This window comes from Bos javanicus, chromosome 2, assembly GCF_032452875.1.
Source record: "Bos javanicus breed banteng chromosome 2, ARS-OSU_banteng_1.0, whole genome shotgun sequence".
In the NCBI taxonomy this organism is placed as follows: Eukaryota; Metazoa; Chordata; class Mammalia; order Artiodactyla; family Bovidae; genus Bos; species Bos javanicus.
The window spans coordinates 120802033-120816140 of record NC_083869.1 but is presented as its reverse complement, the minus strand read 5'-3'; positions in this window follow the sequence as shown (position 1 = coordinate 120816140).

The following is a 14108-nucleotide window of genomic DNA, read 5'->3' as shown; positions in this document are numbered from 1 at the left end:
ACTTCAGCTTACTAACCACGCAGCCAGAGTGGGGAAAGCTGCTTTTGATTGGACAGAATCGGTGAGTGAGTAGGAAGGGGCGGGCCACTATGGACGAAGGGGCGGGGCTCGCGCCGGGTGTGCGGAGTGGGCGGGAAAACGTGAAGCAAGCCTAGAGGCCTGCCTCCGGGTTCTAGGTAGGCTTTTGACAGTTAATGGCACGGGCAACCCGAGTGAAGTCCTATAAAATTGCCCGTGGGAGTACAAATGAGTGCAATCAGTTTTAGAAGACAAATTGGCTAATATGTATCAAATATCCTTTGGTCTAGCAATTCTACTTCCAGGAAATCCAAGGACATAATCTAGGATATATGTAAAGACTTGTTTGGAGAAGGCAATGGCAACCCACCCCAGTACTCTTGCCTGGAAAATCCCATGGACGGAGGAGCCTGGTGGGCTGCAGTCCATGGGGTCGCTAGGAGTCGGACACGACTGAGCGACTTCACTTTCCCTTTTCACTTTAGTGCATTGGAGAAGGAAATGGCAACCCACTCCACTATTCTTGCCTGGAGAATCCCAGGGACAGAGGAGCCTAGTGGGCTGCCGTCTATGGGGTCGCACAGAGTCGGACACAACTGAAGCGACTTAGCAGCAGCAAAGACTTGTTAAACAAAAATATTAGTTGTAGCACTTAAAACGGTCCCCAAACCTAAAACACATAACAACAACAACAAAGGCAATATCCTAAATGTTTCAACAATAAGCTGAGTTAAATAAGTAGCAACAGGTTTGTATACTGAAAGCCGCTCTCCCCGTTGTATATTTAATCACATGGGAAAATGGATACAAAATTGCAGTTACAACAAAATCACAGTTTTGTTTGATAGTTACAGGTGATGATCTCTACCGAGTGTGATTACCAGAGCTTCTTCCCTTTTCTGTGCATTTTTATATTTTCAAAAAATTCTGTAATGAATTCTGTAATAAGCAGGAAAAGGGAGTTTTTCCTCAAAAGAAATGTCCTTTTCTTGGACAGTTTAAATCCTAAGGTCCTCTCAAGATCAGCCCCAAGGGCCCCTTTGGACCTTTAGACCAGAGTGTGATTATGAAACAGTTTTCTTTCTCCACAGACTTATGGCAACTCACTTCCTTTTTTTTTTCTTTTTTTCCCCCTAGCTGTGCCAAGTGGCATGCAGGATCTTAGTTCCTCAACTTGTAATAGAACCCATGGCCCCTGCAGTGAAAGGACAGAGTTTTAACCACTGGACTGCCAGGAAAGTCCCACAGCGCATTTTCTACATCCTGGAAATGAATTTGCTAACTTTTCCGCTTGGTTTCTTCTATTTTACCTCACAAAAGAAGTTGACATTCATTCCTCATGCCCATACTCGTCTTCTACAAGGTTCTGACCTTAGAGAATGCAGTGACGGTTATGCCATTTTATTTAAAAAAATGATTTATTTGGCCACACAGGTATTAGTTGAGGCGTTTCAGCATGTGGGATCTTTTGTTTCAGCGCGCAAACTCTTGGTTGCAGCATGTGGGATCTAGTTGCTTGACCAGGGATTGAACCTGGGCCCCCTGGGCCCCCTGCTTTGGGAGCACAGTGTTTTAGCCACTGGACCACCAGGAAAGTCCCATTATGCCCATTTTTTCAGGAAGATATGCAGTGACCAGCCCAAAGCCATACAGTAGAGGAGTCACAGTTGACACTGAGAACGGCAAGCTGGTGCCCCAGGGAGCACAAGATTCATGCAGGTGAGAGTGGAAACCTCTGTGTGCCTGAAATTCACTTCAAGAAGGTCAGAATTGATTGAGGTCTGATGTGTTCAGGACACTAGAACAAGAAGGAATTCTTATTCTTTTCCCTTCTACCATCAATCCCTACAATGATTCTAGCCAGAGATGGAGCTCCCAAAAGGGAAAACAGCTAAGATTACACAGAAACACACAAAATATCAGAGGTATTCATTCAAGTTTTTAAAACGTCCTAGTCTTTAGGCATACTAAGGATCATAAAGGGAATATTGACAGCTCAGGGGAAGGAGAGAGTACCTCATTCTTTTTTCACTCAACTATTAAATTTTAATAATAACTGCTGTCATCTACCTATTATTGAATACTGTGTGCCAAATTGCATGCCAGCACTATGCTCAAAGGAGAAGGCAATGGCACCCCACTCCAGTACTCTTGCCTGGAAAATCCCATGGACAGAGGAGCCTGGTAGGCTGCAGTCCATGGGGTCGCTAAGAGTCGGCACGACTGAGCGACTTCACTTTCACTTTTCACTTTCATGCATTGGAGAAGGAAATGGCGACCCACTCCAGTATTCTTGCCTAGAGAATCCCAGGGATGGGGGAGCCGGTGGGCTGCCGTCTATGGGATCGCACAGGGTCAGACACAACTGAAGCGACTTAGCAGCAGCAGCAGCAACTGTGCTCAAAACTTTATATCCATTGTCTCATTTAATTCTCACAACAGACTATATATGGGGTCACTGCTTTATTATCTGCATTATTTAAATAGAGGAAACAAAGGCACAGAGAGGTTAGATCTGACTGGCTAGTACCCAGCACTGCCAGGTGAAAAGACAGTTTCTGTAGATGTGAGACACACAGCGCAGCTGGGTTCCAGTCAGAGGAATCATGGAGGTTTCTGTGAGAGGTCTGAAGATTACTGAGGACTTGGCTTTGGGGTGGGGGTACTTTTCAGGCTGAGAGAACATTTGGAGCAAACCACCAGAAGTGAGAGAGAGTCAGGGGTGCCGTGGGGTTCATTCAATGGGTTTTGGGGAATCAGGAATTTTCTTAGGTAGGATAGTCATGATCAGATTCACATTTTATAAAGATCTGGAAGACTGGAGATGAAAGAGATGAATGCAAGAGAAGCTAAGAAATCTTTCTGTTAGTGTTCTGTGGTAGACAAAATAATACCCCCCAAAGATATCCAGGTCCTAATCCTGGGAATTTGTGATCATGTTACCATACTTGGCGAAGCAGACTTTGTAGATGTGATTAAGTTAAGGATTTTGAGATGGAAAGATTATCCTGGATTATCTGGATGGGCCCAATATAGTCACAAAGGTCCTTCTAAGGGTAAAAGGGAGGAAGAGAGCCAGAGAAGATGTGATGACATTAGCAGAGGTCAGAGTAGTGTGATTGTTGGCTGCAGACCACAAGTCAGGGAATGATGGCAGCTTCTGAAGCTAGAAAGGCAGGGAGACAGATTCTCCCCTAGAGCCTCCAGAAGGAACACAGTTTCTGGTCACACCTTGATGTTAGCCCCAGAAGACCCGTTCCAGACTTCTGACCTCCAGCATCGGAAGATAATACATTTGTGTTCTTCTTCTTCTTTTTTTTTTTTTTCATTTGTGTTCTTCTGAGCCACCAAATTTGTTAACAGCAGCAATAGGAAACTAAAACATGTTCTTTGGGTGCAAGCAACAGAAACAGGCTTTGACTACACTAAGCAAAAAAAAAAAAAAAAAAAAAGGAATTAATTCAGAGGATACAGTTGTACAACTTTGAGCCTTAGGGATGAGAGGAGCCGGAGGTGCTTTGGGTAATGTACGTGTCAGGAACAAGGGGACAGTGCAGAGGGGAATGTTTATTTCCTCCTCCAGCTTTTTCCGTGTGGAGAGACCTCTTTCAGATAACACTCTTGTCTATTGCCTCCCTACTTCATCCATCTGTCTTCCCCAGAGGGGGAGGAGGAGGAGTGAATTATCTGATTGGTGAGTTTAGGGAGAACGAATGGAGCTCAACTCAGCTTTTCCTCCTTCTTTCGGACCTACCTGCCCACAGGAACCTTGGTTTTTTATGCCCTTCCTCAAAGTTCTAAATTTCTCAGGGTCTGATCCTTATAGAAAGGGCTATGATATTCCAGCACTGCCTGAGACTGGGTAGAGGAGATTATTTTGGGGGTTCAGTATTAGTAAACCCACATGTCAATCGGACCTAAAGGTAGGTTCCCAGCAACTTTGTCAGTAGCAAAGCTGATATTCTGATCTCCCTCTGCTGAAGCTCTCCCAGCTTCTGTAGCTATCTCTCTTTTGTTTCTAAACTTGGATGAGAACCAAGTTCTACCCCTCAAGTACTATCCCCAAACTCAACAGTTTCTCATGGATGCTATGATTGGAATGACTCAGTTCAACTGTCTTCTATACCTGTGTCATTCCACTCAATATTTAAAGTCCTGGCTTGGTTTGGATCTCATGTTCACCCCTTGCCAAAGGTGGAGGGTACCTTGACTGACAGTTCCCTCAAGACTGAAAGGAGGGAGAAGTAGTTTTTCAAAAACAAATGATGACAGTTTCCAAAACAAGAGGGAAGAGCTGTTGGGCATGCAGAAGTGACAGATGTCAAGTCAGAAGTAGCTATGGTAAAGGCCCAGGAGAGAGAGAACACGGGACTGGAGTGTGCAGGTAGAATTAATGGGACTTGGCACCAGACCAGATAGGGATGACAGCGTCCCAGGTGATTAGGGGGATGGTGGTGCCATTAACTCATCTCATTCATTCCTTAATTGACTCATTCAATATACATTTATTGAGCATATGTTATGTGCCCAGTATTGTGCTGGGTGCTAGGGATTGGTTCCTGCATCTTGGGACGAAGAGATCAGTCATAAAAGTTGCAGTCTAGTGGGGAAAAAAGACAAGATGGTGATTTCAGCACGGTGATGGAGGTTATGCTGGGGAAAGTACAGCCTGCAGCAGAAACACAATGGGTGGGAGCACCTAGCCCAGATTTGAAGGGACGTGACATCTAAGACGTGAACTCTCAAGAACGTGGAGGAGGACATCCCTGGTGGCCCAGTGGCTAAGACTTTACGCTCCCAACGCAGGGGGCCTAACTTCGATCCCTGATCAGGGAACTAGATCCCACAGGCTGCAACAAAGAGTTTGCATGCCGCAACGAAAGATCCTGTGTGACACAACTAATACCTGGTGAAGCCAGAAAAAAAAAAAAAAGAATGAGGAGGATTTGCCTGGAGAAGAGGGAGGGGAAAAGGGGGAGAGTGTATGTAAAGCCCTGGAGGCAAGAGAGACTGTGGAAAGTTGAGGGGAACCTTGGTACTCTGAAGAAGAATGTCTCTTTTATGCCATGGAAATTCTGTCCTGCAAAGGGCTTGGGGAAGAAGGAGCCAGCTCTCACCTACAAAGCTGAAAGGGTGGCATCTTGATTGCCTTTCTGGCAACTGGGAAATGAGCACATGACCAGGCCTGACTAGTGGGATATTTCTGCCCAGGACTTCGACCCTTGAGAGAGAGAGAGAAGTGAAGTGTCACTGCCTGTTCTTGGAGAGGAGAGTCCCGCCGCAGTGTGTAGCCAATGGCCAGTAGTGGCTGTCCAACCAGGCTTTTCCTGTGTTACGTCTTTGCCTGTGTCCTTAGCCTAACTGCTTTTGGTTCCTGTCTACATTTGAAATTTGTAAATCCCCCACATTATTCAATAAACTCCTTCACTGTTTAGGTTAGGCACCAAAACCCTGATCCTACTGAGCTGAGAGAGAGTCAGTCTGGTTGCAGCTACCACAAGAGGGAAGAGAAAAAAACAGAGAGAGTGTGAAGAGGCAGGGACTCAGAATTTGCTGGGAGCTTTTATGGAAGACTTTCTTTTACAGTAAAAAGAAAGATGTCCAGGAGGAAAATGCCCCTTCCTGCTTGCCTCTGTATGTTTGGGAAGCATGCAATGCTTAGCTTAACAGCCATCCTGGGAGCATTAGGTAGGAACCAAAACTCTCAGAGAAGCTGACCCAGAGTCGGACATCACTGAGCTGCTCGGTTAAACAACCTGATACCTACCACTGCCTTCCTCTAGGTCCCTTGTGATGAGAGATAAACTCATGTTCAAGCCACATTTATTTGGGTGCTCTGACGTCTGCTGCTAAAGGCACCCTATGGGACTTTTGGGACTTATTGGGCAAGATACCTAACCTCTCTGGGCCTCAGTTTCTCTTTGCAGAGTGAGGATGATCATACCTGCCTCACAGGAGCATAGTAAACATTGAACTAGATAATTTGTTGCTGTTGTTCAGTCACTAAGTCCACGCTTTGTAACCCCATGGACTGCAGCATGCCAGGCTCATCTGTCCTCCACTATCTCCCAGAGTTTGCTCAAACTCATGTCCGTTGCGTCGGTGATGCTGTCATCCTCTGATGCCCCCTTCTCCTTTGTCTTCAGTCTTTCCCAGCATCAGGGTCTTTTCCAATGAGTCAGTTCTTCGAATCAAGTGGGCAAAGTATTGGAGCTTGAGCTTCAGCAGCAATCCTTCTGATGAATATTCAGGGTTTATTTCCTTTAGGATTAACTGATTTGATCTCCTTGTAGTCAAAAGGACTTTCAAGAGTCTTCTGCAGCACCACAATTTGAAACCATCAGTTCTCCAGTGCTCAGCCTTCTTTATGGTCCAACTCTCACACCCATACATGACTGAGCATCATTTCTGCTTTAGCCCAGTTGCTTCATTCTTACTGGAGCTATTAGTAATTGCCCTTCACTCTTCCCCAGGGGCATATTGGACACCTTCTGACCTGGGGGGCTTATCTTCTGGTGTCATATCTTTTTTGCCTTTTCATACTGTCCATGGGGTTCTCCAGGTAAGAATACTGGAGTTGGTTGCCATTTCCTTCTCCAGTGGGCCATGTCTTGTCAGAACTCTTCACTGAGACCCATCCAACTTGGGTGGTCCGGCATAGCATGGCTCATAGCTTCATTGAGTTATGCAAGCCTGCAAATTATTCACCACAACGAAGCTGTGATCCATGAAAGTGGAATTAGATAATGGATGTTATGTATTTATTACCATGCCTTAACTATTACTACCTGCATCAAAACCAGGGAGCAGATGAGTTTGTCTTGGGAGAGGGTAGAGAGAAGAGAAGGGGAATGAAAACTAAATCGGGGAAACCAAACTTTAAGGAGAAAAAGGTAGCCTGCAAACGATTAAGGGAATGATTAGAGAGTTAAGAGGAAAACTTGAGGGACTTACCTGGTGGTCCAGTGGTTAAGAATCACCTTCCATCCCCAGTCGGGGAACTAAGATCCCACACTTCATGGGACAACCAGGTCAGTGTGCCACAACTAGAGAGAAGCCCGTGTCCATGCCCTGCAATGAAGACCCAGCGCAATCAAAATTTAAAAAAAAGAGAGGAAAACTTACCCTTTTTTATCCGGAAAACTCCTACTTATCCTTTAAAGCCCAGTTTACTTATTCCCTTTCTGTGAAGTCTTCCTGGGCACTTGACCACAGCCTCACACTCTGAGTTAGTTGTCCTGATGCTCTGGCTCCCACAGCGTGCTGCATGTCCATGTGTGCTGAATTTGTATGTGCTCTGTTGTGTCTGACTCTTTGCAACCCCATGGACTGTAGCCAGCCAGGTTCCTCTGTCCGTGGGATTTTTCAGGCAGGAATACTGGAGTGGGTTGCCATTTCCTTCTCCAGGGGATCTTCCTGACCCAGGGATTGAAACCTCATCTCCTGCACCTCCTTCATTGGCAGTCATATTCTTTACCAATGCAACAGCTGGTATTCCTCTTTTCTTGCACCTGTCATGATTTGTTGTGATTTTCTGCTTTTATTGTGATTGCTGCCTCAGACTGTGAATGAATTCCCTGACAGCAAGACTGCCCTGGCTGCATCTTTTGCCCCTAGTGTGGGGCCTGGTGGCTAGGGGAAATAATATGTAATACAAGCTAATACTTGATGATTGATTACCCTGTGCCAGGCATGCTAAGTGCTTTGTATTTATTAAATCATTTAATGCTTATGACAACTTTTATAAGGTAGATGCTATTATTAGTTCCATTTTACAGATGAAGAAAAGGAAGAACTGAGAGGTTAAGTAGTTTACCGAAGGTCATAGCTAGTCAATGGCACAGCTAAGCTGAACTGTGAATTTTGGTGGCCTGGCTCTCTAGCCTGTGCTGTTAACCATATGCTACAGTGTCTCTCATATGTCATGGACAGTGATAAATGTTTGTTAATTGAAATGATGAAGAGTATTACTGAAGCTAAAGAAAGAGTTCAGTGAGTGCATTAGTCAGCTTCAGCTCAGTCATGCTGCAATGACAAATAACCCCAAAATATTAACTTACAGAAAAGGGTGCATGGCAGCTGCAGGTCAGCTTTGGTTCTGTTGTACATCAGGGTAGCCCCTATCCAGACAAAGCTGATCTCAGGTGAGGGGGAAGTGGTACATGTGTTTGTTAGAGATGGCTTGTACTACTGACAGCCGAAATGGTATGGACCCAACAGAAGGAGAAGATATGAAGAGGCAGCAAGAATACACAGAAGGACTATACAAAAAAGATCTTCATGACCCAGATAGCCACAATGGTGTGACCACTTACCTAGAGCCAGACATCCTGGAATGCAAAATCAAGTGGGCCTTAGGAAGCATCACTACAGACAAAGCTAGGGGAGGTGATGGAATTCCAGCTGAGCTATTTCAAATACTAAAAGATGATGCTGTCAAAGTGCTGCACTCAATATGCCAGCAAATTTGGAAAACTCAGCAGTGGCCACAGGACTGGAAAATGTCAGTTTTCATTCCAATCCCTAAGAAAGGCAATGCCAAAGAGTGCTCAAACTACCGCACAATTGTACTCATCTCACATGCTAGTGAAGTAATGCTCAAAATTATCCAAGCCAGGCCTCAACAGTATGTGAACCATGAACTTCCAGATATTCAGGCTGGATTTAGAAAAGGCAGAGGAACCAGATATCAAATTGCCAACATCCGTTGGATCATTGAAAAAGTGAGAGAGTTCCAGAATAACGTCTACTTCTGCTTTATTGACTACACTAAAGCCTTTGACTGTGTGGATCACAACAAACTGGAAAATTCTTCAAGAGATGGGAACACCAGACCACCTGACCTTCCTCCTGAGAAATCTGTATGCAGGTCAGGAAGCAACAGTTAGAACTGGACATGGGACAATAGACTGGTTCCAAATAGGAAAAGGAGTACGTCAAGGCTGTATACTGTCACCCTGCTTATTTAACTTACATGCAGAGTACATCATGAGAAATGCTGGGCTGGAAGAAGCACAAGCTGGAATCAAGATTGCTGGGAGAAATATCAATAATCTCAGATATGCAGATGACACCACCCTTATGGCAGAAAGTGAAGAGGAACTAAAAAGCCTCTTGATGCAAGTGAAAGAGGAGAGTGAAAAAGTTGGCTTAAAGCTCAACATTCAGAAAACTAAAATCATGGCATCTGGTCCCATCACTTCATGGCAAATAGATGGGGAAACAGTGGAAACAGTGAGAGACTTTATTTTTTTTTTTTGGCTCCAAAATCACTGCAGATGGTGACTGCAGCCATGAAATTAAGAGATGCTTACTCCTTGGGAGAAAAGTTATGAGCAACCTAGACAGCATATTAAAAAGCAGAGACATTATTTTGCCAACAAAGGTCTGTCTAGTCAAGGCTATGGTTTTCCAGTGGTCATGTATGGATGTGAGAGTTGGACTATAAAGAAGCGCTGAAGAATTGATGCTTTTGAACTGTGGTGTTGGAGAAGACTCTTGAGAGTCCTTTGGACTGCTAGGAGATCAAACCAATCCATCCTAAAGGAAATCAGTCCTGAATATTCATTGGAAGGACAGATATTGAAGCTGAAACCCCAATACTTTGGCCACCTAACGTGAAGAAATGACTCATTTGAAAAGACCCTGATGCTGGGAAAGATTGAAGGCAGGAGGAGAAGGGGACGACAGAGGATGAGATGGTTGTATGGCATCACCGACTGAATGGACATGAGTCTGAGTAAGCTCCCGGAGTTGGTGATGGACAGGGGAGCCTGGCGTGCTGCAGTCCATGGGATCACAAAAAGTCGGACACAACTGAGCGACTGAACTGAACTGAAGCACAGCAATAAAAAAGGACAGTGATGTTGGTTCTTAAAGCGTCTGCCCAGAAATGGCACAGGCTGTGGAAATGCCACAGGTCACATGCACTCACATTTTATTTGCAAAAGCAAGTCTCCCGGCCATACAGCAGCCAAGGAGACTGGGATATATTTCTCTCACTGGGAGGGCCCTGGTAGGAGGAGCAGTGAACATTCATGAACAATAATATAATCTGCTTCCTGAAGGAATCAAAATGAAGACTGAGAAAAGCTCCTTGGAATTGGCCTCAAGGAGTTTGTCCATTACCTTTAACAAGGGAGCAGTTTGAGGTGGGGGAGGTGTGAGTCAAGCAAGATTCCTCATTCTTGAGGCTGGGCCAGGAAAGGAGGGAGACAGTGAGCTGGCAACCTGAGGAGTGGCCAAGTGGACACTGGTGACGGGTGAATTAGAAGAGGCCTTGAGAGAGTTACAAGGAGCTCAAAGGAGAGACCTCTGTGGACTGATGACTGGAAAGCAAATGGGGACAAGGACAGCCCCGCAGGCCCTCTCAGGAGGAGCCTAGTGTGGCGGTCAGCTGCCGCCACTGCTATTTTTATAGGCCCACAGTCCCTTATCTAGGACCAAGTGTGATTCAGAATTTGGAGTTCTTTTGGACTTTAGACAAAGGTGACATGGGGTAGAGCAGTGCATTATGTAACGCTGTGAGTGTGGTCGGGGGCAGCCCCGTGTAATAAAATACATGAATATTTCTGCATTAAATGTATGAGATGCCTAAGGATTATACTCATATCCTTCCTTCAAGTCAGAATGTCTTTCAGGTCAGATTTTGCTGTCAAGGTACTTTTGGGGCCAAATTTAAAAAATCTTTCCTAAGGCAGTCCTGGGAGTCAGCCTGCCTCATTCCCATCCCTCCCCCAGATCTAAGTGGTCAGCAAGTTGTATCTGCCCTATCTCCTTAACACCTCTCATGTCTGTGTCCTTCCTTCCATCCCTCTGGCTCCATCCTGGTTTAGGCCACCTTCCCATCTCACCAGGATTATCTCAGCTGCCCTCTGGCTGGCCTCCTATAGCCTCCAGTTTCTCCCCGGTATTGTTCTCAGAGGAGCTGCTCTAGAATGCAAACTTTTGGCCTGGCTGGGGTGTTCCATCAGGAGACTGAAATGATTAATGAAAAACACCAGCAGAACTGAAGAATGCCAACTTTTCTTTAATGGCCCAGCGTATGGAAACCTGGGCTTTCCAGGTGGCCAATGCACCCAGCTGCTAACGCAGGAGACTTAAGAGACGTGGGTCCAATCTCTGCATCTGGAAGATTCCCTGGAGGAGGGCATGGCAACCCATTCCAATATTCTTGCCTAGAGAATCCCATGGACAGAGAAGCCTGGCAGCCTACAGTCCATAGGGTCACAGAGTCAATCATGCCCGAAGTGACTTAGCACCCATGGAAATCTATCTATTGGAAGTCCACTAAGCAGGAGACATTATGCATGTTCCCAGATAGAGGTACAGGGAGCTGAGGCCTCCCAAATCCACACTGAGATGTAAGCTGCTGCCCCCCCACAGAAAGAGGGTTCTGCTAGGTGTGAGAAGCCCCCATCTCCTCCTGGCTTCTGGCTGACTGCTTAGACAGGAGCTGGTTATGTGCCTGCCTGGTACAGGTAACTAGCATAAAATAAACATCTCAGAGTTAATTTCTCAGGCCTAGGAGGACCAGGGTTCAGTCAGCCTGAGAGCTCTCCTTGCAACTCCCAAATCCAATGCTGACCTCCAGAGGGCCTGGCTGGCTGACCAGAATCACGGTTCTGTTTCACAGGCTACGTCGGCCCAGCTGGCAAGAACCAAAGCAGGCCAAGAGGTCAGCTATGCCTGCTTGGGCCCACAAAGGTCAAAGGCCTTCTCAAGGCAGAACAGCAGCCTTTGATCCCAGCTGCTGCATGTATGAAAAAAAAAAGAGAGAGAAATGCAACTTAGGGTTCTTACTGTTCTAGCTTCAGTGATCCTGCATGATCACGGGGTTTCCATTTCACTCTCGCTTTTTGGCTATAATGGTTCTCCATAATTTAACTTTAAAATCATTTTTTGTTTATTTTTTGGCCTCAAGGCTTGCAAGATTCAATTCTCTAACACAGGGATTGAATTGAGGCCCTTAGCAATGAGAGCACGGAGTCCTAACCACTGGACCGCCAGGGAATTCCCTGAAGAATCATTTATTTAGCAAGTATTTATCCCAAGCCCTGTGTTTAACTTTCTGCATATAATTTTACTGAGTCATCACACCTCTTGGGCTGTGTCAGAACTGTCACTATCCTGTTTTCTGTTTGGGAAAATAAAGTCCCAGCCTGGTTGATTGCTTGCTTGAAATCCTGCAGTTAGTGAAAGCTTCCACCAAATGGCATTTTCTTTGGTGGTAGATCACTGTCATTCGAAGATAATTTCTGCCTCTCCCTGTTACATATCCCTGCTTTGTGAAACTTCAGCAAGAGCGTAGGACTTGCTTTGGCCAATGAAATGTGGGCAGAAGTGACATACATGGCTCTTCAGGGCAGAGCTTTTGAGAGCCAGTGCAGAGTTTCTATGTTCCCTTTGCCCTGCCTCTGCAGACACAGAAACCTGTGTTGAGACGGATCCTCTCTTGGACTAGGTCTCTGAGAACCTGCCTTGAGGTAAAACCCCTATTTGATTCACGTGAGTGGAGAGTATGAGCAAGAATTTATTTTGTGGACTTTCCCTGGTGGTGTAGTGGATAGGAGTTCACCTGCCAATGCTGGGGACCCAGGTTTGATCCCTGGTCTAGGAAGATTCCACATGCTGCAGAACAACTAAGCCTTTGTGCCACCACTACTGAGCCCGCACTCTAGAGCCTGTGAGCTGCAGCTACTGAGCCCATGTGCTGCAATTCCTGAAGCCCAGGCACCTGGAGCCTACAGCCTGTGCTTTGCAACAAGAGAAGCCTCTGCAATGGGAAGCCCGCACGCTGCAATGAAGAGTAGCCCCGGCTTGTTGCAAATAGAGGAAGCCTGTGCACAGCAATGAAGATCCAGCACAAGCAAAAATAAATAAAGTGATTTATATAGAAAAGAAATTTATTTTGTTGTTTCCGGCTACTGAGGTTGCCCCTGTTGTTTCTTACTATAGCAAAACCAAGTCCATCCAAACTGATCTATCCCTCACTGGGGTTAAAACAAAGTGGCTGGACAAGAGGCTCTTGCCAAGTGAACCGAGACCTACTTACCATGGACTTTGGGTTTCAATTACCCATCCCTCATCTACCAGAGCACACCCACTGTGCCTTCCTGGGGCTCTACAACCTCCCCTGACCTGGTGCCCACTTCCCAGTCTCTGTAACTTGCTTCCTGTCCCTTTGCCATCCAAACCACAATGCTGAGATATAGTTTTCTAAAGAACTGGCTAAGCCCAAGCCACTTCAACAAGCAAAGCCTTTCAGCTCTCAGTGTTCTGAGGTCACAGTGGCCAAATGTTAATTTCCATAAATGCTGCTAGCCTACCAAGAAAAGGCTTATGTTGTTAACAGCAACCAATACGCGCTCTGCAGGGAAGGCTGCACATTGGATACTGCCTGTGAGAAATGAGCTAGAAGTTCTGTTGGAAAATGATGCAGAACAGAGGGCAGTGGGTTGGAATTGCTCCTAGAACAACGTTTACTAAGCACCTACTATGCCTAGTGGTCAGAACTCCGTGGTCCCTGTGTCAGGGATCTCAGATGACAGTGGACACAGACGAGAGTGAGCAGAGGAAGATAATATAGTGTGATAAATGAGGTGGGCTGGTTAATTTAGTCATCCATTCATCTGATGCATATTTACTGGGCTCTTCTGATATGCTAGAGACTGGACATTTAGTGCAAACCAGACAGGGGCTCTCACTGCCCTGCTGATTTTTTTTTTTATGCTTAAATTTTTTTTTTTTTAACTTCTGGCTGCACTGGGTCTTTGTTGTGGTACACGGGCTCTTCATTGCTTCGTGCACGGGCTTTCTCTAGTGGTGGCGAGCGGGGGCTACTCTCTAGTTGCTGTGTGCAGGCTTCTCATTGCAGTGGCTTCTCTTGTTGCAGAGCACAGGCTGTAGGCCATGCAGGCTCGGTAGCTGTGGTGCATGGGCTCAGCTGTCCCGCAGCATGTGGAATCTCCCCAGACCAGGGATAGGACCTCGCCCCCTTCATTGGCAGGCGGATTCTTAACCACTGGACCACCAGGGAAGTCCCTGCCCTGCTGAAGTTCCTAGTCTACCAGACACCAGAGAAATATACA